At 42.8% G+C, this 22,291-nt stretch overlaps 1 protein-coding gene across 1 annotated transcript in view; it reads right to left on the bottom strand.

Annotated features, from left to right (window-relative positions):
• The window catches only part of LOC142102323 (leucine-rich repeat and fibronectin type III domain-containing protein 1-like protein), a 346,950-nt gene extending 334,591 nt beyond the window's left edge, over window positions 1-12,359 (bottom strand). Inside the window, exon 1 of the mRNA XM_075187128.1 lies at window positions 11,795-12,359. The gene's annotated coding sequence lies outside the window, so the exon portion shown is untranslated. The remainder of the gene's footprint in view (window positions 1-11,794) is intronic.
• Window positions 12,360-22,291: the final 9,932 nt, after the last annotated feature.

Genomic DNA, 22,291 nt, shown 5'->3' with positions numbered 1-22,291 from the left:
ATTAATGGTTAGAAAATACAAGGGATCATAAGTACACCCAAAGAAACCTCACTCTTCCAGTCTAGCTGGACTGTAATTAAAGAGTCTTCAGGACAGTATGAGTTAGGTCAGTGGTTCCCAAACTTTTGCAGTTCGCGGCACCCCTAGAGTCTCCATAATTTTTTCAAGGCACCCCTCCAAAATAATTACCGAGCAGTCCTGTTTTAGAAGTAGTTGGGTCAAAAAAAATGTAATAAGTATTTAGGTCAGGACAGAAATACTTATTTAGTTGTATACAAAAATGCCCCCTCTGTATCCAGACACTCTGCCCCCTCTGCATCCAGACACTCTGCCCCCTCTGCATCCAGACACTCTGCCCCCTCTGCCCTCTCTCACACTGCCCCCTCCTCTGCCACGCTGTCCCCCTCCTCTGCCCTCTGCCATGCTGTCCCCCTCCTCTGCCACGCTGTCCCCCTCCTCTGCCCTCTGCCACGCTGTCCCCCTCCTCTGCCACGCTGTCCCCCTCCTCTGCCCTCTACCACGCTGTCCCCCTCCTCTGCCCTCTGCCATGCTGTCCCCCCTCCTCTGCCACGCTGTCCCCCTCCTCTGCCCTCTGCCATGCTGTCCCCCTCCTCTGCCACGCTGTCCCCCTCCTCTGCCCTCTGCCATGCTGTCCCCCCTCCTCTGCCACGCTGTCCCCCTCCTCTGCCCTCTACCACGCTGTCCCCCTCCTCTGCCCTCTACCACACTGTCCCCCCCCCTCTGCCACGCTGTCCCCCTCCTCTGCCCTCTACCACACTGTCCCCCTCCTCTGCCCTCTACCACACTGTCCCCCCCCTCTGCCACGCTGTCCCCCTCCTCTGCCACGCTGTCCCCCTCCTCTGCCCTCTGCCACGCTGTCCCCCTCCTCTGCCACGCTGTCCCCCTCCTCTGCCACGCTGTCCCCCTCCTCTGCCACGCTGTCCCCCTCCTCTGCCCTCTGCCATGCTGTCCCCCTCCTCTGCCACGCTGTCCCCCTCCTTTGCCTCTGCCACGCTGTCCCCCTCCTCTGCCACGCTGTTGCGCTGTCCCCCTCCTCTGCCACAGGGATGCCGCGGGCCAGCCAGGGAAAAAACAACAAAACAAAAACTTACAAATCCGCGCGGCGCCGGGACCCAGCATCCTCCTCTCTCATGCTGCGTGAGAGAGGAGGATGCTGGGTCCCGGTGCCCGGCGGATTTGTAAGTTTTTGTTTTGTTTTTTCCCTGGCTGGCCCGCGGCACCCCTGTGACAGCGCAGCGGCACCCCTGGGAGCCATGGCGCACAGTTTGGGAACCGCCGAGTTAGGTCGTACTTGTCCATTCTCCCAGAATATCTGGGAGACTCCCAAATCCCGGGAGCAGTAAAGTGGACTAGATGGGGGCCTCCATAACAAGCAAATGATTATGGCAAAATGACACAATCGCGGGACCAAAACGACCAAATTCAACTCACCCCGCCCCCCTCTACAGTCACATCTCACGTCCCATTTGTACTGTTTGCTTTCTCCCATGTAGTCAGGCTTTGGGCTTTGGGTTGTCTGGGATATTGTCTAGAGCTGAGGGTGAGGCCTCTGCTGAAGCAGAGTACACACATCAGTCTACATGTCGTACAGACATCTATTTGCAATAATGCATCCCTGTTGTTCTGTGAACAAACACTTCCTACAAGACTGTCACCAAGCACTCCTCCGTCTTCTGCCTTCCCGAAGCATGGGCACCACGAAATACATATCTCTCTCTATATATATATGTATTTGTCAATAGATATATATCTAAGTAGAAGCATTTATGGGATGGTATCACCATCCATCCTGAAAATCCCTGCTCCTGTCTGGAGCTTAGAGTGACGGATGCCCCTTCACGGCATCACAAGTGTGGATTCCATATTTTTAATGCCCATTGCACAGCAACAAGACTAAATCTGATCTTAAGGTTGCTGTCCCTGCTGAATAAATTTATAGCAGGCCTGCTGTAGAACGATTAATGGTAAAATGTAACGTCTATACATTTATGTACGTGGGTAAGTGTATATGTGACAGTTACTGACAATGGCTGGGAGAGAAGGAGAGAGGGTGAGAGACTGGTGTCGATGTCTGCTGTGTTAATGTGAGTGGGCGGTCTGTATTACTATGGCTTAAGAATAAATGTGTCTGTGGTGTGAGGGGGGTGTACATATGAACGTGGGAGGGGGCTGTGTGTCCGTGACTAGGCTGTGCGATTATGATAATTCAGGTATAGTGAGGGGGCTGTATGTGTACTATTAGTCACTATGAACACATCAGAGAAAGGGCTATTTCTATTTATTACGCGATGTATAAATTCATGTGTGTTTGTCTCCAGCTGTACAGCTTGTAAGAATATTTATTTTCAGCATGTCAGTGAGTGGACACCTGGCTTCTTGACCACATTGGAGCCTGTTAGTGCAGTTGAACGATGACCACACACACACAGGCCGATACCTGTCTTCTGGATCTACGGAATGTCCATAGATGCTGTGAACAATTACATCAATTAATCAGATTATTATCAGGTATTGCGCTACTTTTTTGGGCCACAAGTGAAGGAATATCACCCCAATTGCCTGATCGTAGGCTGCGATATTCCAGTGTGTGGCCAGCATTAGACAATGATTTGTCACTTTTCACTGAACTGCAGTCAATGGGTTACTGTATTATTAATACAGTAAGGTATTAACTTTGGTAGCATCACACTGAGACAGGCTACCTTTTGTTTCAAAATATTGCCAATGTTGTCTTAGCATCTGTCTATCAGGCCTATGTAAAGCCTTTCTGGGAGGTTAGTGCATTTAAATGGTGTTTGAAGCATAGGTACTAGGTTTTAATGATGTAGGACCTGCATACAATGAGGTGCCCTTGACGCTGGGACGCAGGCTTAAATGTTTTTCTCAAAATATGAAACAATACCTCATGTTTTCATTTCGCTAGATACACACAGATATGCAGTGTCAAGGATAAGCAGTGTCAAGGATAAACACTGAAAACAACTGTGTTTATGTTTAGTATACCTGGGTGAAAGCAACAAAAAATATTACCAGTAGAGATCCGACCGTTCTGCGAGGCTCTTTAAATCTGGGTACCTCCACTCCACCAAAACTGCCCTGGCCAAAGTTACTAATGATCTCCTATCAGCCGAATCCAGGGATCACTGCTCCCTACTCATCCTCCTCGACCTCTCCGCGGTCTTCGACACCGTGGACCACCCCTTCCTGCTGCAAACTCTTCTGTCTCGGCCTCTCTGGATTTGTCCATGCCTGGTTCACCTCATACCTCGCTAACTGCTCCTTCTCTGTTTCCACGTCTGGTTCTTCCTCCACCCCCTCCCCTCTCCATGTAGGAGTCCCTCAGGGCTCTGTTCTCGGCCCTCTGGTCTTTTCACTCTACACTTCCTCCCTTGGTGCTCTCATCTCCTCCTTTGGTCTTCAGTATCTCCTCTATGCTGACGACATTCAACTCTACATCTCTTCTGCTGATCTTTCCTCTACCCTCCTCTCTCGTGTATCTGACTGCCTCTCAGCCATCTCCTCCTGGATGTCCTCACGTTTTCTCAAAATTAACATCTCTAAAACTGAGCTCATTGTCTTACTTCTTCCTAGACTCCCCTCCCACCATGACCTCTCTATCATTGTTAACAACACCATCATCTCCTCTGTCACCCAACTCCGCTGTCTGGGCGTCACCCTCGACTCCTCTCTCTCTTTTGCCCCCCACATTGCCCAAGCCTGTCGCTTCCAACTACGCAACATTGCCCGCATCCGGCCCTTCCTCTCTCAGGATGCCACCTTAACTATCATCCATGCTCTCATCATCTCCCACCTTGATTATTGCAACCTACTCCTTACTGGCCTCCCCCAATCCCATCTCGCCCCCCTCTGCTCTATACTCAATGCGGCTGCAAGACTCGTCTTCCTTTCACGCCGCTCCTCCTCTGCCTCGCCTTACACTGGCTCCCCGTCCCCTACACAATCTATTTCAATCTCCTTACCACTACTTACAAAGTTCTCTCCCAGTCTACTGCCCCCTATATCTCTAACCTCCTCTCCATTCACACTCCTGCCCACTCCCTGCGCTCGGACAATGACCTTCGCCTCTCCTCCACTCTGGTCACCTCTTCCCACTCCAAAACCCAAGACTTCTCCCGTGTGGCCCCCCTTCACTGGAACCAATGTCCTCGCTCCATCCGTCTCTCTCCTAATCTGTGCTCCTTCAAACGGGCACTTAAAACTCACCTGTTCCTCAAAGCCTACCAACCTTCCACCTAACCCCCTCATCTCCTCCGCTCGTTCTCCCCTCTCTTCTCCCAGCCCCCCTTTTCTCTCCACCATGCTTCATCTGGCTCCACTTTGTGACAGATTTTTGTTTACCCTCCCTTAGGATTTAAGCTCGTATGAGCAGGGCCCTCTTCCCTCTTGTCTCCATACCTGTTCTTCCGCTCCATCTTTACTATTAGTCTGCCTGGAGTTTCTGAAGTATTGGTATTTTTTGTTTATTGTTCTGTACTGTTTCCCTCTCTATAGTCCACTGTTTGTACTCTGTAGGGCGCTGCGGAAATCTTGTGGTGCCTAACAATAAAGGATAATAATAATAATAATAATAATAATAATAATAATAGTTACACATACAGGAGTGTATTTATCAATAGGAGAAAACCCTTAGACAATTTTAAAGATTTTTCCTATCTATTAAAGCCCCCTGGCAGATGAAGACTATCGCCGACTACAGCCCTTGCCGTGGGCCTCCGGAAAAGACTATTTAGGTCCTCTGATAGCTCACGTTAACCAGGAAAAATACTTTATTGGTAAAACAAAGTTTTGGGTTTTTCTTAAATAAAACTATTTTTTAAAAAAAGTTTTCTATTTTTTACATTTAAAAAATAAATAATAATAATTTTAGAAAATAAATAAAATAAATACATTTATGGCCTTATCTCTGTGGAGTCTGTAAGTTCTCCCAGTGTTTGCGTGGCTTTCCTCCGGGTGCTCCGGTTTCCTCCCACACGCCAAAAAAACAAACAAAACCATACCAGTAGGTTAATTTGCCTGCTATCAAAATTGACCATAGTCTCTCTCTCGGTCTGTGTGTGTGTGTATGTGTACGTTGGGGAATTTAGACTGTAAGCTGGGGCAGGGACTGATGTGAGTGAGATCTCTGTACAGCGCTGCGGAAATAGTGGCGAAATATAAATAGCTGATGATGATGATTTATTGAATCTGGAGCCTGCGCGGACCAGAAGATTTTCTATGGCTGCGATAAGCAGCCAGAAAAGATTTTGGCAACAGAGGGGTCTTGTTAAATAGACCCCACAGTTTGAGTAAAATATACATGAGTTTTAAAATGAAATTCAACAAACCGGAAAGTACAGTACAAAGCACTCACTGCAGAACCTGTGTGTCAGCAACTAGAAGTTCATTCAATTCCAGTTTTACACAGGAAAATCATAAGCAGCATTATTTATGGATACGGTGTAAATATCAGATCACCCAGAGCTCCTAGGACCAGATATTACATTTCATTTATTTAGGGCTATACAACGTTTTGCTTCCAGGCTTTGTGTAGCCCCCACCATCCCTGACTACCTCCATAGACTCTGTTCCATGATATATTTTATAAGTATTCAACCAACCAACATACAGCTGTATCATATATCCTGCCAGGGTCTGTGTTAGACAGAATGGGACCCTGTACAGAAATCATGGTTGGGCCCCCTACACGATAAATGCTGGACCAGTGTCTAAGTGAGATATCACATGCCTTATGGACAGCAAGTCACGTTGCACATACCATATTTCCAGTTACTTTATACAGCCTCATTGCACAAGCCACACATTGACCAGATCATTTTTATTTATTATTATATTTTGTTTAACCAGATCCAATGCCGTTAGAGGATAGATGAGCTGCTGCATTAAACAAGTGAGGCTATTGCGGCATATGAGAACTGCCGGTCTGCCTTGTGTATGTCCACAAAACCAGAGCTGACTGCATAAGCCTGTGCAGCTTCCTGGTTCAGCAAGCAGATAGCAGTGCAGGCTCCAGAGGTAATTACAGTATGAATTGGTCTTGACAAATATGTCCAAAACCTAGGAGCCAGCAACAACAAAAATAAAAATGGTTAGAAGACAACATATGCTCGGTGCCAAGTATACAAATTTGAGTTCTATCTGCTGCCAAGTATAGAAACTTGATCACTACTTGGTATTAAGTATAATAAACAGAGCCAAACCTGGCTACCAAGACTAATTTACAGAGATACGTATATATGGTGCCAAGTCTAATACACATAGCATACTTGTTACCATGCAGAACTATAACTGGTGTTATGGCATCATGCAGAACCATATCTGGTGTCAAGTCTAATATGCAGCTGTTGGTGCCAAATCTAATATACAGAGCCATACAAATATATAGAGAAGAACCATATGTGGAGCCAAGTCCAATACGCAGAGCTACATCTGGTGCCAAGTGCAATACGCAGAGCTACACCTGACGCAAAGTCCAATACGCAGAGCTACACCTGGCGCAAAGTCCAATACGCAGAGCTACACCTGGTGCCAAGTCCAATACGCATGAGCTACACCTGGCGCCAAGTCCAATACGCAGAGCTACACCTGGCGCCAAGTCCAATACGCAGAGCTACACCTGGCGCCAAGTCCAATACGCAGAGCTACACCTGGCGCCAAGTGCAATACGCAGAGCTACATCTGGTGCCAAGTCCAATACGCAGAGCTACATCTGGCGCCAAGTGAAATATGCAGAGCTACACCTGGTGCCAAGTCAAATACGCAGAGCTACATCTGGTGCCAAGTCCAATACGCAGAGCTACATCTGGCGCCAAGTGCAATATGCAGAGCTACACCTGGTGGCAAGTCCAATACGCAGAGCTACACCTGGTGCCAAGTCCAATACGCAGAGCTACATCTGGCGCCAAGTCCAATATTCAGCGCTACACCTGGCGCCAAGTCCAATATGCAGCACTACACCTGGTTCCAAGTCCAAAATGCAGAACCATATCTGGTACTAAGGAGACTATTTATTAAACAGAGAAAAGTCCCTTCTCCAGCCCAAGTTGGGCTACCAGCTCCATTGTGCATGTGTTAACCTACAATGCCGGTCCATACATTCGCAGAAGCTCCCTGCACTGTCCTGTCGAACATTAAGAGTATTGTTTCGGTGCCAGCCAGTATCACCGGGCAGCGGAGCATGAGATATTCTATTGCTGCAATAAGCAGCGGCAGAAAACCTACATATTCACCCAGACTTAATAAAGTCTCCTTTTTATAAAATACATAGCCACATCCGGCACCTAGCCTTATATGCTTGTAGGTCTATATGCATTAGAATATACAAAGCCTTTTCCAGTATCCAATCTAACATGTAATTCAAGTTCTTTCGTGGAGAGGAAATGGCCAGGAGCAGCAAGGAATGTCCTTGGCGAACATCAAGGCACATGGTGGATCTTGGGCCTTGTAATTTTGTATTACCAAGAATGCATCATGTTTTAAAGCATATAATGCTCCTCAAGAACGCTAACCAAATGTATTCCTATTTTTTTATTATTATCCCTGCAGTAATTATTATCGCATCCCTAGGCTAACAGACAGGCAAGGTTGGCATTGCCCTGCAAACGATGTATTGGACTGAGCCTGCTGGGTATTGCTGGGTCACAGCACTGATTGGTGGATCATTCTACTCATTCGAGATTAACAGTGGCAGATACCGATCAGAGTGCCAAGAGTTGTTTATTGGGTGCTACAGCAGAACTACCTCTCCAGTGTGCCAAGAGACAGAGTGGGAACTCAGGAGAGGTAAGTAGTCGATTTAGACCTGCATTGTATCACCACCAGAGGTATGGGGGGAGTCTGCATTGTATCACCCACCAGAGACTGGGGAGAGGGTTGTATTGTATAGCCACCAGAACTAATTTATTTGGTGGAGGGGTTGGGGCGTTGTTTAGCTGGTAGAGAACTAGAGCCTGCATTGTTGAGCATTGAATGTTGGTTACCAAGATGCTGTATGTATGGTATATCAATCACTAAGTTGTGCTGTGTATTGTATATGGACTTGGATGGAGTTGTTCTCTGCAATATATACATGCTCTCTGTATTGTACATTTGACACTACAAATATCTCTCTATTGCAAACGACACTAAAATGCTCTTTGTATTGTATAACGGTCACAAATATGTTCTTTTTATCTGTCCCTAGATTGTCATTTTATTCCAGATATGTCACCGGAATGCTCGCTGTATTGTTATGTCAGTTACCGGAATGCTCGCTGTATTCTAGATGAGTCGCAGGAATGATCGCTGTATTCTTATATAAGTCACCGAAATGCTCACAGTATTCTTATATCAGTCACCGGAATGCTCACAGTATTCTTATATGTCACCGGAATGCTCACAGTATTCTTATATGTCACCGGAATGCTCACAGTATTCTTATATCAGTCACCAGAATGCTCGCTGTATTCTAGAGCATCATCAGCAGCAGCTAGTTATATAGCGCCACTAATTCCGCAGCGCTGTACAGAGAACTCACTCACATCAGTTCCTGCCCCATGGGAGCTTACAGTCTAAATTCCCTAACATACACACACAGAGAAAGAGAGAGACCAGGGTCAATTTTGATAGCAGTCAATTAATCTACAAGTATGTTTTTGGAGTGTGGGAGGAAACTGGAGCACCCAGAAGAAACTAGGCAAACACGGAGAAAACATGTAAACGCCACACAGATAAGGTCATGTTTGGGAATTGAACTTATGACCCCAGCGCTGTGAGGCAGAAGTGCTAACCACAGTTGCCAGAATGCTAACTGTATTCTAAATCAGTCACCAGAATGCTCTCTGTATTCTTATGTCAGTCACCAAAATGCTCTATGTATTCTTATGTCAGTCACAAAAATGCTCTCTGTATTCTTATGTCAGTCACCAAAATGCTCTCTGTATTCTTATGTCAGTCACCAAAATGCTCTCTGTATTCTTATGTCAGTCACCAAAATGCTCTCTGTATTCTAGATCAGTCACCAGAATGCTCTCTGTATTCTAGATCAGTCACCAGAATGCTCTCTGTATTCTAGATCAGTCACCAGAATGCTCTCTGTATTCTAGATCAGTCACCAGAATGCTCTCTGTATTCTAGATCAGTCACCAGAATGCTCTCTGTATTCTAGATCAGTCACCAGAATGCTCTCTGTATTCTAGATCAGTCACCAGAATGCTCTCTGTATTCTAGATCAGTCATCAGAATGCTCTCTGTATTCTAGATCAGTCACCAGAATGCTCTCTGTATTCTAGATCAGTCACCAGAACGTTCTCTGTATTCTAGATCAGTCACCAGAACGTTCTCTGTATTCTTATGTCAGTCACCAGAATGCTCTCTGTATTCTAGATTTGTCACCAACAGGCCCGCTGTACTCTAGATCAGTTTCCAGAATAGGCTCTGCATTGAATACAGATCAAATGGTGTGGTGTTGTTTTGGATTATAGCTTTTTCAAATAATTATTCAAATATTTAATTGGTTGTGTAAAACTACATCGACATTAGACCAACCACACCCATAAAGTTTTGGCTAAGCTCATTTTTCCATCATGAGCACACTGCTGGAAGAGCTTAGTCCACTTACTTGTGTTTTCCAAGGCCAAAAGTTGCCAGCGCTCCCCTGATCCAAGCCTATGCCTAAACCAGGTTTTAACCCTACCCTAATCTCACCTGTACCATACAATTTTATGTGACTCCCCTAATTTCAAAGATCCCACACAGTTGTGTGCGTCCCCCAATATCACGTGTACCACATAATTACATGTGAGCCCCCCAATGTTACCTGTACCATACAATTATATGTGATACCCTAATTTCAAAAGATCCGGCACAGTTATGTGCGTCCCCCAATATCACGTGTACCACATAATTACATGTGAGCCCCCCAATGTTACCTGTACCATACAATTATATGTGATACCCTAATTTCAAAGATCCCACACAGTTGTGTGCGTCCCCCAATATCACGTGTACCACATAATTACATGTGCCCCCCCCAATGTTACCTGTACCATACTATTATATGTGATCCCCCAATGTCAACTGTGCCCCTTCATGTTAAGTGCCTCGTACAATTAATTATTTGTGATCTCCTAACCTTAACATTACATACAATTATGTATGATCATTTTATCTCAACTGCAATCACCCTAATGTCAACTGCCCCATACGGTTTTATTTGATCCACCAATTATATAATATTTCCTAAAACATTTCTACATGCCTTCCATTCTCTCTACTACAACAGCGCACACACATTTCTATCTAACCATGAATATCTACCTCACACCAATCCATGTTACCCCCCTTTAGACCATCTGCCCCAAGAGACTACTATGCGATCACATAACCTGAGTCAGACACTCTCTGATCAATACATGTATATGTAAGAGGACCCAATCACTGTCATATCCTGCTGTGTGCTCATAGTCTGTAAGATACTATGTGCTAATTGGACATTCTCACACATTAATTGTATTTATTATATATATTTATTCTTTGTGTTTACCCTATAGGGTGTTTAACCATAGCAGTCCCCCATGTACTTCAAAAGCATATTTACTGAATCAATTGGCCCTATAGGTTTGCAATAATATAGAGTCAATTGTTCTAGATATAAATTAATTATATATATATATATATATATATATATATATATATATATATATATATATATATATTCCAGTAATATTACATGTAAGGTAGACAACATGACATTTCATATATATCTGCATTGTGAAAGACTCCAGAAAATAAACATGATATAATATATACAGCAGGTAGTAATGTAATTTGGCATATACCTGTACACCCAATAAGTATGCAGCCTGTACCCCATGACTGAGCTTCTCATGTATCCTGTGAATCACAACATGCATCAATCAGGAATCTCCTCAAGTGGGAAGACAATCTGCTGTTCAGCCGGAAAATATCGCTTTTAGGTGGAAGTGTTTAATTCGTTCATACAAAGCAGCTCTTTCCATGCATATGAAAAGAGCTGACCATCTCTCTATGTACATGTCTCTTATGCTGGCAGATTCTCTCTCTAAAGTCTCTTTCTTATTAACCAGCCATCTCTATTGCATATCGACTCCCCATAGACTACAATGGAAATGTTGTGAGATAAATGGATGGCTCTCATGTCATAAAATCCAGCCCCAGAAACAAGGATTGTTCGGAGAGTGTTTGCTTTACATAACATTTCACAGTTAAGGAGTTGGGAGTCAGGATTGTGTAATTGCAGTTTTCAGACTCTTTCATCTTATCATGAAAATGTTGTGTATTAATGCTGGATACTGATGTTGGTATAAAACAACTGATGGATCATTGGGTATATTCCTTGTTAAATGACACTCTAATATATTTCTCCATGGCTAATACAACAGTCTATAACAAGAGTTCCAGCAGGCCTATTGGGCTCCCTGCAAAACCAGAATAATGGGGTGTATATCATAGATCTGGGGTACAGATGAACACATTGTTTTTTAATCCGTACAGTATTCTACTTTCTACCCTCTAACGTCTTTGAGCCTTTTCTTATGATTTGGTATAATGCAACTTCAGGTCTCCCCCATGCATTACTTAAGGTACTGCTTGTCTACCATCTGTGATAGGGCGCTGTACCCTGTAACCACAAAATACTTTTAAGTAACACACCTTAAGGTTTGTCATTCAGGATTCAGTACATGACCTCTGCCTCAAACATAAAGCAATTTTAACACACTGCAATTAGAGGATTTACCTGACTCTCTTACTAGGTGTCCAGCTTCTCTTAGAACAGGGGCTCTCCAATTAATCCGGAGTTTGTTGAGCGATTTAGGCTCTCTCACACTTCAATTATTCCACAGATCTCCAGGTGTCTCCAAACCAGGGTCCTTTTTTTAACCCCGAAATGACCCAAAACCTCCAGAGCACAGCTGGCTGAGGACCCCTCCAGAAATCCGGTTGTCAGGAATGGGGGGATGTCTTAATGTCTGGGGTGCACACCTAAGAGATAACATTCCAAAGGGAAGCCAATGTGGGGGTTCTTCTGTGTCATCCCACCACTGGTGCTTGTAATCCAAGGGAAGGCTGGCAGAGGGGGTTGTAACACAGTGTGCCAGCTTGCAAGCAGTCCTCTCCCTAGAATTTATTATTATTATTATTATTATTGTACAGCTGGGTGAGGAAGAGTTATGTAGCTGGTTGTCTCTAGCTCTCTCTTCTGTTGGCTGTCTCCTTCTTTTTCTGTCTCTCTCTCTGTCTCTCTCTCACTACCCTACATACTGCAGCTCCCTCCCAGCCCTAGCTCTGTGCATCCAGCGATCCCTTCCCTGCTCAGCAACACGCAGCCACGCCCCCTGTCGTGAAGTCATCTGCCACTCAGAGCTCCAGCAGCATTTCTCCACAGTGTAAGCAGTGCTTTCCTTGTCGTGTGTGTGCTACATGTGTGCAGTATGAGCATGGTTATATTACCTGCTGCACACATGTAGTGTCACCTGTGCATGTCTGGCTATGTTGCAATGCATAATGCTGGCTTATTAATGCTGGATAGCTGGAAGGGACGTCTATCAAAATGACATGCAATGGTCAGTAGAACTCAGGTGTAACACAGGTAAGGCTCTTATACTAAGTGCATTGTACCAGTAGCACAGGTGTGCTGTCACCCATAGCAACCAGTCACAGCTTTGTTCTTATTAGGCTAGTGTCACACTTGCATTCTGAACAGTGTGTCCAGCCATTGGAAATGATTGTTTGGGTTGTTGAATCAAATAATTTATATTTTTAAATATGCCATATGCAATTTTTTTTTTACTCATACCCAGTTATCATTTTCAATGCTTGTACCTGGTGTGTAAAAATAAAATAAACAAACAAAAAAAACGCTCACAGAATTTTATTTTTAGAATGACACTCGAGTCTATTGAGACTGAGGGGTGGGGGACTGGTACCCAGGTCTGCACCTCCCTTGGTGGCCCTGTCGTGGCAGCTGTGGTAGGGGCCATGGCCCTAGCTGAGGCGGGTTATTAGTGGTGGGAAAGTGACTGCGAGGACCAATGGCTTCCTATTAGTATTTACTTATGGTAAAGGTTTGCACACAGCATAGGGGTGCCCCAAGAAGCTTACGCATAATTGAATGGAGGGGTATGCCCTTACTGAACAATTTATGAAACTACATACAACAATCACATTTCTACTACTTCTACTTTATTATTTATGTAATAGAAACATTCATCAGCATTCCTAAGTAAGATGTCAATGCTCTTTGTTAGTGACTCTCAAGAAATTTACTTATGATTGGTAAACCTGTTTCTGAATGGGGTGTTTTTTTCAGCCAGTAAATGTTGCTCAGGTGCATTGATGAAGTAGAGGTGACACATGCGTAGTGTAAGCACTCTGGTGTGACAGGTAATGAGCGTTTCCTATTGCCTATATATTTACTCCTGAAACACATCTGAATGCCAGTAAGAATCAAACTCAGCATTCAGAGATGTACGTGTGAGCCCAGTCTTGGGGGTATATTTACTAAACTGCGGGTTTGAAAAAAGTGGAGATGTTGCCTATGGCAACCAATCAGATTCTAGCTGTCATTTTGTAGAATGTACTAAATAAATGATACCTAGAAGTGTAGAGTTGTGTTAATTGTCCCATGATGTTATAGAAACCTTTGTTTGTAGTGGCAGTCCTGAAGAATGTAAAGTATATTTAATAACTGCAAATAGCACTAATGTACTGTAACCTTTACTATGCAGGGGCATATCAGGAGGGGGCTGCGGTGGTGACGGGGCGCAGAGGAGAGGGGCGGCCTGGCAGTGCGCTGTTCACGGGAGGGGCTTGTTTATATTCCAATTTTATTTTTTTAATTTATGGAGGGTATGCATGTATCAGTAACAGATTACATACAGATTTTCTATCACTTACATGGCCTATCCATCATGTGGATAGCTAAATTGAACAAGATATGGTCTATCGCCACTCGGGCAGATCAGCCAAATCACTTCTGCTTCCAACTGGGGCCTATTAGTCCACTGAGAAGACTGCCCTCCTCTTCCATCATATCTGATAATAATCCTATCAATATAAGTAGCGCCATCTTAGCAGTGTGTGGTCAAATTTAGTTGCTTATTTTACCAGTATGCTTATTTTGCTGTACGTATGTCTTTTGCACTGTCTAATTAAATAATCATGGTTCTCTTAATTGCGCTAATCTACAAACTGCAAGTCCATAAGAATTAATCGGTAAGAGGTGTAGTCTTCACCTTTCATTATCAAAGTTATTGAGTGAAAATAGTTTTGCACCAATTGCTGAGACAATTTATCAATATAACATAATCGCTGTAGGTGTTTTATGACCAGACTCATTTTATTATTATATAATAATAATAATAATAGTGATAATAATGATAATGATGTTATTTGAACAAGATTTTACATGCCACTATACTCTTGTACATAAGCACGGCAATTTTCTGTGGCTCAAAAGTATAGGTAGGTTCACAATATCAGACAACCAGGAAATATGTGGCAGCTACATGATTGGGGTATGGGCTCTTAGTGTCTGTCCTATTGCCATACCTCCCAATATTTCTGGATGAAAGATCACCATACAACTAGCCAATCCCCTGATCCATCCATGGCATGCCCCCGATCCACCAAACTGCACATCCAAATTACAGTGACCACAGCCCCAAATACACAATGCTATTCCCAGATTGCTTAGATCTGGGGTCAGGGAAATTTTTTACCTTTTACCCCAAAATATATTTTGATACGCCAACGTTACCCCCTTGATTTGAAAGGAAAGAAATCATATATTATTAATTATTGGAATTCACAATTTTATTGAATCTATTCAAAATTTCTTTGAATGCTTCAAGTTCAAAACTTCAGGTTTCTCTGCTTTGTTTTTATGTTCGTTCGAGTGGAAAATCCTTGTTTGCAAAGGTAGGTTGTTGCAAAAGGCTGCAACTTTTTGACTGCATCCTCGTGCAGTTTTGAATGCCTTTGCAGCTGTTGACATCCAAAAATAAGACAGATCTGCTTTGTTTTCAAATGCAATACGTGCTTCTTTATTGCATTGAAGCTCAAGAAGTGCCTCTGCCAACCCTTGAGGCTCTTCTGGTACAAAAGCAATTTCACATTTAAAGGGGTCTACAATCCAACTGACAGCATGTGAACCAGCAGCATTACCCCCAGGAATTTCATTTTTACTCCATTTGAGGTAATTTACCCCTGTTCCCTGACCACTGGCTTAGATTATCCAGAGATAAACAGGACTGCTCTTTGTGCCATGTATTCTGCTTACAGTGTTGTACATATCCAGGACTGGCGGAGGGTTTATGAGTGTCCTAGGCACCCTCTCCCCCTTGTTTACTGCTACCCCTCTGTCCCTCCCGCCTCCTAAGATAAGAAGTACGGAGGGGGTTCTAGGAGTGGAGGAGTGTTGCCTAGTGCATTCTGTGCTGTGACATCATAGCCCAGCGCCAACTCCCAAGCCATCACTGAAATTGAGGAGCAGCAGCTTCACAGATGAGAAGCTGATTGATGCTTCACCTCCGTGTCAGTGGCCAGAGTTTAATGTGGGGGTACCGCAGGGACATTACGTCACTCATTCAGTGTTTTCGGCAACCCCAGAACCATGGCACCCTAGGCGACTTAGTGTAATGTAACCTGTAATGTATGCTGTAGTATCTACATGTCTCCCTGCAGCTATGGTAATATAAATCCAACATCTTGTGTTGGTAAGGTATCACAACATTGTTAAGAGTCCCAAATAGCAGGTAATTGTGTCCAGAAAATATATTTATTTTACTGATTTGATTTGCTAAAAGAAGAGTCCCAGCATGTTACAGACTAAAAGATAATTGAAAATGCAAATAGGAAAGATGATTTAGTGGCAGTGTTTATGCAGAATGTTTTCACAGGACTCCAGAAATGAATTATAGTTTTTAAAACCTTTTAAAATGCAGTAAAAAAAAAAAACGTCACTGACATTACATTTAATTCCTCCCTGCTTTATGTAAAACTGTCATTGCCGGCTGATTTAAAAACACGATGACATTTTGTTATCATGATTGAATATTTTCTAACCTTCCAATATGGCAGAGAGATGAGAACTGAAAGGAATATCCATTATTTGTTAACCCCTTGCACATTCTGCTGGTGTTAACTTGCTTTCTTCGTACATGCAACTGACCCTTTAACCTGTTGCGGCCTTCTCTTGACTTGGACCTGTTGTGGACTTATCTTCCCTTAACCAACAGCCGCACCATTTCTCTACAGGCCTTGAGAACTTGTTTTGAGCAGCACGGTGGCTCAGTGGTTAGCACTTCTGCCTCACAGCACTAGGGTCATGAGTTTGATTCCCGACCATGACCTTATCTGTAAGGAGTTTGTATGTTCTCCCTGTGTTTGTGTGGCTTTCTCCGGGTGCTCTGGTTTCCTCCCACACTCCAAAAACATACTAGTAGGTTAATTGGCTGCTATTTAATTGACCCAATGTCTCTGTGTGTGTGTGTGTGTGTATGTTGAAGAGTTTAGACTGCTCCAATGGGGCAGGGACTGATGTGCGTGAGTTCTCTGTACAGCGCTGCAGAATTAGAGGCGCTATATAAATAGTTGATGATGATGATGATGATGCTTCACCTATCTTATATCATTTCTTTACTCTCCACCTAGACACCCCTCCATAATTCAGGACTTCTCTTCTGCTGCCCAGAATTGTACATATAGGGCCTAAGTCATTAAGGCAAAAAATGAGTAAATGTTCTCTGGGACAAACCATGTTACAATGAAAGGGGTGCAAATCAGTTTATTATTTTGCACATAAGTTGAATACTGGCTGTTTTTTCATCTAGCACACAAATACTTGATAGCTTTATTATTACACTGAAATTTAAAGTTGATCTAGGACATGTCCTACCCAAACTATGAATCTGTCCCCACATTTTAAATTTACCTCCCCCTTCAATGTAACATGGTTTTGCCCAGGTGCAAATGTTACTCCTTTTTTATGCTTTGCTCTCCTTAATGACTCAGGCCCATAGTGTGCTATGGAGTTGTCTTCAGCCCTTCAGAAGTTTGCTAAGGAATTACCTTCCTCTCCTCACCTGACCGGCATCTATCTCCAGGACTAGTCTCCTTGCTGCACCATTGTTGTAGAATTACCTTCCTCTCTCCACCACACAATCCCTCTAGTTTTAAGGAATATGTAGGTATGTAGATTCGCTGGGGGTAATTGTAGCTAGCATTAACATCTTCCTATGGCTTGAGTTACTCTAGACTAGGAAAAGGTATCAGATTCTCATCTAGTTGAAGTCATGGTTCAATTTCAAGTTGACAACTTGCTGAGAAGCACATCAGCTACAGAAGGAGGGGAAAAAAACTGTCAGACAACCCAGGAGTTCCAGGCAAACTTTGGATATTCTGTCTCATTTAATCTCTAGATCATATTCCTTGACCTCTAAATAGCAATGTTATGTGTTAGATACTTCAGTAACAATTGTAATAATCCAGAATGAAACCAGTTTTTGTGCTACTATGAACCTTTATGTAGTTTATGAATTGCAAGGGATCCACTTGGTTCTACATTTGTTGTGTTAGAATACCCCAAGGATGCTGCACACGTTGTTCATGAATTGATTGGAAAAATGCTATGTGGATATCAAATTAGGATGGAATTATCTTGTGGTAATAGAGTAAGATTGGTTTACCAAACTTCACCCAGGTTCTGATGAAACTACTCTGTAGGACACTATAGACTGACAGACAGCTTTTGTTTCCACCAGGACCTCACCAAAAAAAGTTCTTTCCTTGAGGTACATTGGTGCCAGTGTTGGAATGTGGAAGAGTCACAAATCTTTCCCGATGTCAACGGAAATCAATATGCATTTGGCGAATTATGCCAAAGCTTCCCAGGTTACGAGGGAGACATTTACATCACACAGTGCCGTCTTCAGCCCAAATTTCTCTGCCTTAGTGTCTGGGCCTTGCTTGCAGTCAGATAGCGGCTGGAGGAACTAGGGGCTGTTGTTATGTATGTGGACAACCTGGGAGCAGCATTCCGCTTTTTTTCCCATAGGGGCAGCATTGTAGCCTAGAAGGTGGCATTTAAAGACAATGGGCCTGTTTCATTTAAAAGTAAAGCAAAAAATTGAGTAAGTTTTCTCCTGGACAAAACCATGTTACAATGCAAGGGGTGCAAATTAGTTTATTATTTTGCACATAAGTTAAATACTGGCTGTTTTTTCATGTAGCACACAAATGCCTGATAGCTTTATTTTTACACTGAAATTTAAATATGATCTAGGACATGCCCCACCCCAACTATAAATCTGTCCCCACATTTTAATTTACCTCCCCCTCCAATGAAACATGGTTTTGTCAAAAGGCAAAACTCTTGGTTTTACTTTCCTTAATGAATCAGGCCCAATGAGTTGAGTTGAAGACTAAAATCTCCATTGAGGTTGATGTGTAAGAAGAGGAGACATTGCTCATGGACTCTGAAATCTGCAGGGAGTGCTCAGTTTGCATTCGTTCCTGGGACTGTAAAACTGGATCTGCTACTGACTCCACCGCAGGCAGTTACACAGTTGTGGAAGTGTGTTTTTAACAAGTCACCTGTCATACCACCAACAATGGACTCTATCCCTCATCTTCATGTTTCTCCTACTGCCATAAGCTGAGCTCCTCGTCTTTCACACAACATTGCTACTGTAGGAACAGTTACCGTTTGTGGTCATTTAAATTGTCAGTAAATAAACTTAACTATGATCATATAGTTCTTTCTTGGCTTAGTGCTCTTTACATTCCGAGATGACTGATTACTACATCAATATACCTTGTTTCATTTTGCATCCATGTAAAGTAATATCTTGAATGGAACCTGCATTCTATGATTGCTTAGTACACTGGCTCCTCTCTTTCTATCACAGCATCACATGTTTTAAATTGGCTGCACAAAGTCCTCCGTTAAAGATGTCTGACTATGGTGCTAAAAATGACTTGGGTTGGCCCCGTCACTTCCATGACATACCTGTGCCATATTCATCTACACCAGAATTTTACTTTCTGTTTTTGGAACTTCCTGGGTTCCCTCAATAAGATATGCATATATTAGTATGCATTGTTGTACTTGTAGCTTCTTGCATGGTTCTGACAGCATCAGTGGTAATATTGAAGGGGATAGCTTGCACATGTGGGTCTTCAGCATAAATGAACCCTATTGAGAGACCATAATAAGCATGGAAACCATGTAGCTACATCTTAGAGGTGAGATCCTGTATTATTAACACATAAAGCATACAAACCACAAATTCAATATAAGCTTCCGCAAAGTATTAAGATGGTCCATGAGCTAATGAAGTGTTTACCTATCACTTTGGCACATATGAATGTACACAATGGGCCTGATTCATTAAGGAAAGTAAGTCAAATAAATGAGCTTTCCAAAGGACAAACCATGTTATAATGCAAGAGGTGCAAATTAGATTATTATTTTGCACATAAGATAAATACTGTCTGTTTTTCATGCAGCACACAAATACTTGATAGCTTTATTTGTACATTGAAATTTAAATATGATCTAGGACATGCCCTACCCCAACTATAAATCTGTCCCTACATTTTAAATTTACATCCACCTAAAATACAACATGGTTTTTCCGAAGGGCAAAGTTACTCATTTTTTTTTTACTTTCCTTTCCTTAATGAATGAGGTCCAATATATTTACATACTTATTATTATTATTACATATATATTATTGTTTCTTCTTCAACATTTTGCTTTTCTTTTTAGCTTTTCTCTTCTCTCTGAAAGGATATAACATGGGAGTGTAAGATAGATTTAAGCCTTAAAGGCTAGAGGTTGGGTTACTGATTATCAGAGGCTGTTTGATGCAGTGTTAATGCCTGATAAGATAAAGTTAGCTGTAGAGATCACCCAGAGAGATAAGTCCGCAGGGAACTGAGACTTATTACCAGAAGACAAACCACTTGTGACTTTAATTGCAAGGAGTTTATGAAGTGGTATAGTGGTGGATCATTAAACTAATTTTGCAAAAAGCAGTTAATGAACTATGTATCTAGACAGCACCCACAACATGCATTGATTCTTCTGAAATGTGAAATTAGATTGTAACCCCTTTGCATAGGCTTGAGTAAAGTCACGTCTAAGCACTACATTCCTGATTCCCCTTATTTTAGGGAATTTCCACTTTGAAGAGGTATATTTATCAATAGGATAAAAGTCTTAGGGTGTTTTAATATTTATCAAACGCCCCCGAGGCGGTAAGGACTATCCCAGGGCTTCACCCCCTGCCACCAATGAAGCATGGGGAAACCTATTTTACAGGGACAGCGGCAGTACAAGTACTGCCACTGTACTCTGATTGCTAACGCTGTTTTAGGATGGCGTTAGCCAGAGGTGCCAACAGGTGAAAATTATTATTAAAATAAAAAAAAAAAGTTTTTTTTGTTTTTTTTTTGTTTTTTTTATGGAATCTGGAACTGGAAGCCCAAGTTTGGGTCTTCGATCTCTAGTTCACATGCGGTACTGGCAAGCCAGCACATGCATGCGCAGATTGACACCAGACTGGCTTAGCGATTGGCAAGACTGGCCAGGGGGCTAAATATCTCTCAGGTGCCCTGGTGACATTTTGTTTGCTAAATTCCAAGATTTTCTATCACTGCTTGACAGAAAAGTCTTCATTGCTGTGGGGTCTTGATAAATAGACCCATCAATGTAAAATTAACCAAACCCACTACCTTCCCAATAATAGTACATAGGTGGTGGACCCCACCCTTCATTGTATTTACCAGGGGGCCAGCACTCTGCTAGGATCTCTCCCTAGTAGGGCTAGGACCTATGTGTTATCTCAAATGATTGTACATATGACTGAAGGTCTGATCAGTCTGGCGATTCATTCATACACGCTGACATGATTTACCTTCAGATCTGGGCTCTTCATCTGGTCCTTCATCTGGTCCTCTAATCTTCAGAGAATGACAACACAATATTCATTCTTGTCACACTGATTAAAACCACCTTGTTATAGCTATCCACATATTCTAACGAATTTCGTTAGAGGTTCTGTGACTCTGAAACTAAACATTCTGTCTCAGAGCGAACAAATGAATTATTCTTTCTACAGCACTCTCTACGTTTATTCACTGAGACATTCATTGTTAGCATCGTCTGACATGAGCACGACTCTGTAAACTACAGTCAGGTCCATAAATATTGGGACAACGACACAATTCTCACATTTTGGGCTCTATACACCACCACAATGGATTTGAAATGAAACAAACAAGATGTGCTTTAACTGCAGACTTTCAGCTTTAATTTGAGGGTATTTACATCCAAATCAGGTGACCAGTGTATGAATTACAACAGTTTATATATGTGCCTCCCACTTTTTAAGGGACCAAAAGTAATGGCACAAACTAAACAATCCTACATCAAACTTTCAGGTTTTAATACTTTGTTGCAAATCCTTTGCAGTCAATTACAGCCTGAAGTCTGGAACGCATAGACATCACCAGACGCTGGGTTTCATCCCTGGTGATGCTCTGCCAGGCCTCTACTGCAAATGTCTTCAGTTCCTGCTTTTCTTGGGGCATTTTCCCTTCAGTTTTGTCTTCAGCAAGTGAAATGCATGCTCAATCGGATTCAGGTCAGGTGATTGACTTGGCCATTGCATAACATTCCACTTTTTAGCCTTAAAAAACTCTTTGGTTGCTTTTGCAGTATGCTTGTCCATCTGCACTGTGAAGCGCCGTCCAATGAGTTCTGAAGCATTTGACGGAATATGAGCAGATAATATTACCAACACTTCAGAATTCATCCTGCTGCTTTAGTCAGCAGTCACATCATCAATAAATACAAGGGAACCAGTTCCATTGGCAGCCATACATGCCCACGCCATAACACTATCACCACCATGCTTCACTGATGAGCTGGTATGTTTTGGATCATGAGCAGTTCCTTTCCTTCTCCATACTCTTCTCTTCCCACACTCTGGTACAAGTTGATCTTTGTCTCATCTGTTCATAGGATGTTGTTCCAGAACTGTAATGTCTTTTTTTAGATGTTGTTTGCCAAACTTTAATCTGGTCTTCCTGTTTTTGTGGCTCACAATTGGTTTACATCTTGTGGTGAACCCTCTATATTCACTCTTGTGAAGTCTTCTCTTGATTGTAGAATTTGACACATATACACCTACCTTCTGGAGAGTGTTCTTGATTTGGCCAACTGTTG

This window comes from Mixophyes fleayi, chromosome 9, assembly GCF_038048845.1.
Source record: "Mixophyes fleayi isolate aMixFle1 chromosome 9, aMixFle1.hap1, whole genome shotgun sequence".
Taxonomy (NCBI): Eukaryota; Metazoa; Chordata; class Amphibia; order Anura; family Limnodynastidae; genus Mixophyes; species Mixophyes fleayi.
Note: the sequence above shows the minus strand (reverse complement) of the source record. Positions and strands in the feature narration are given on the sequence as shown.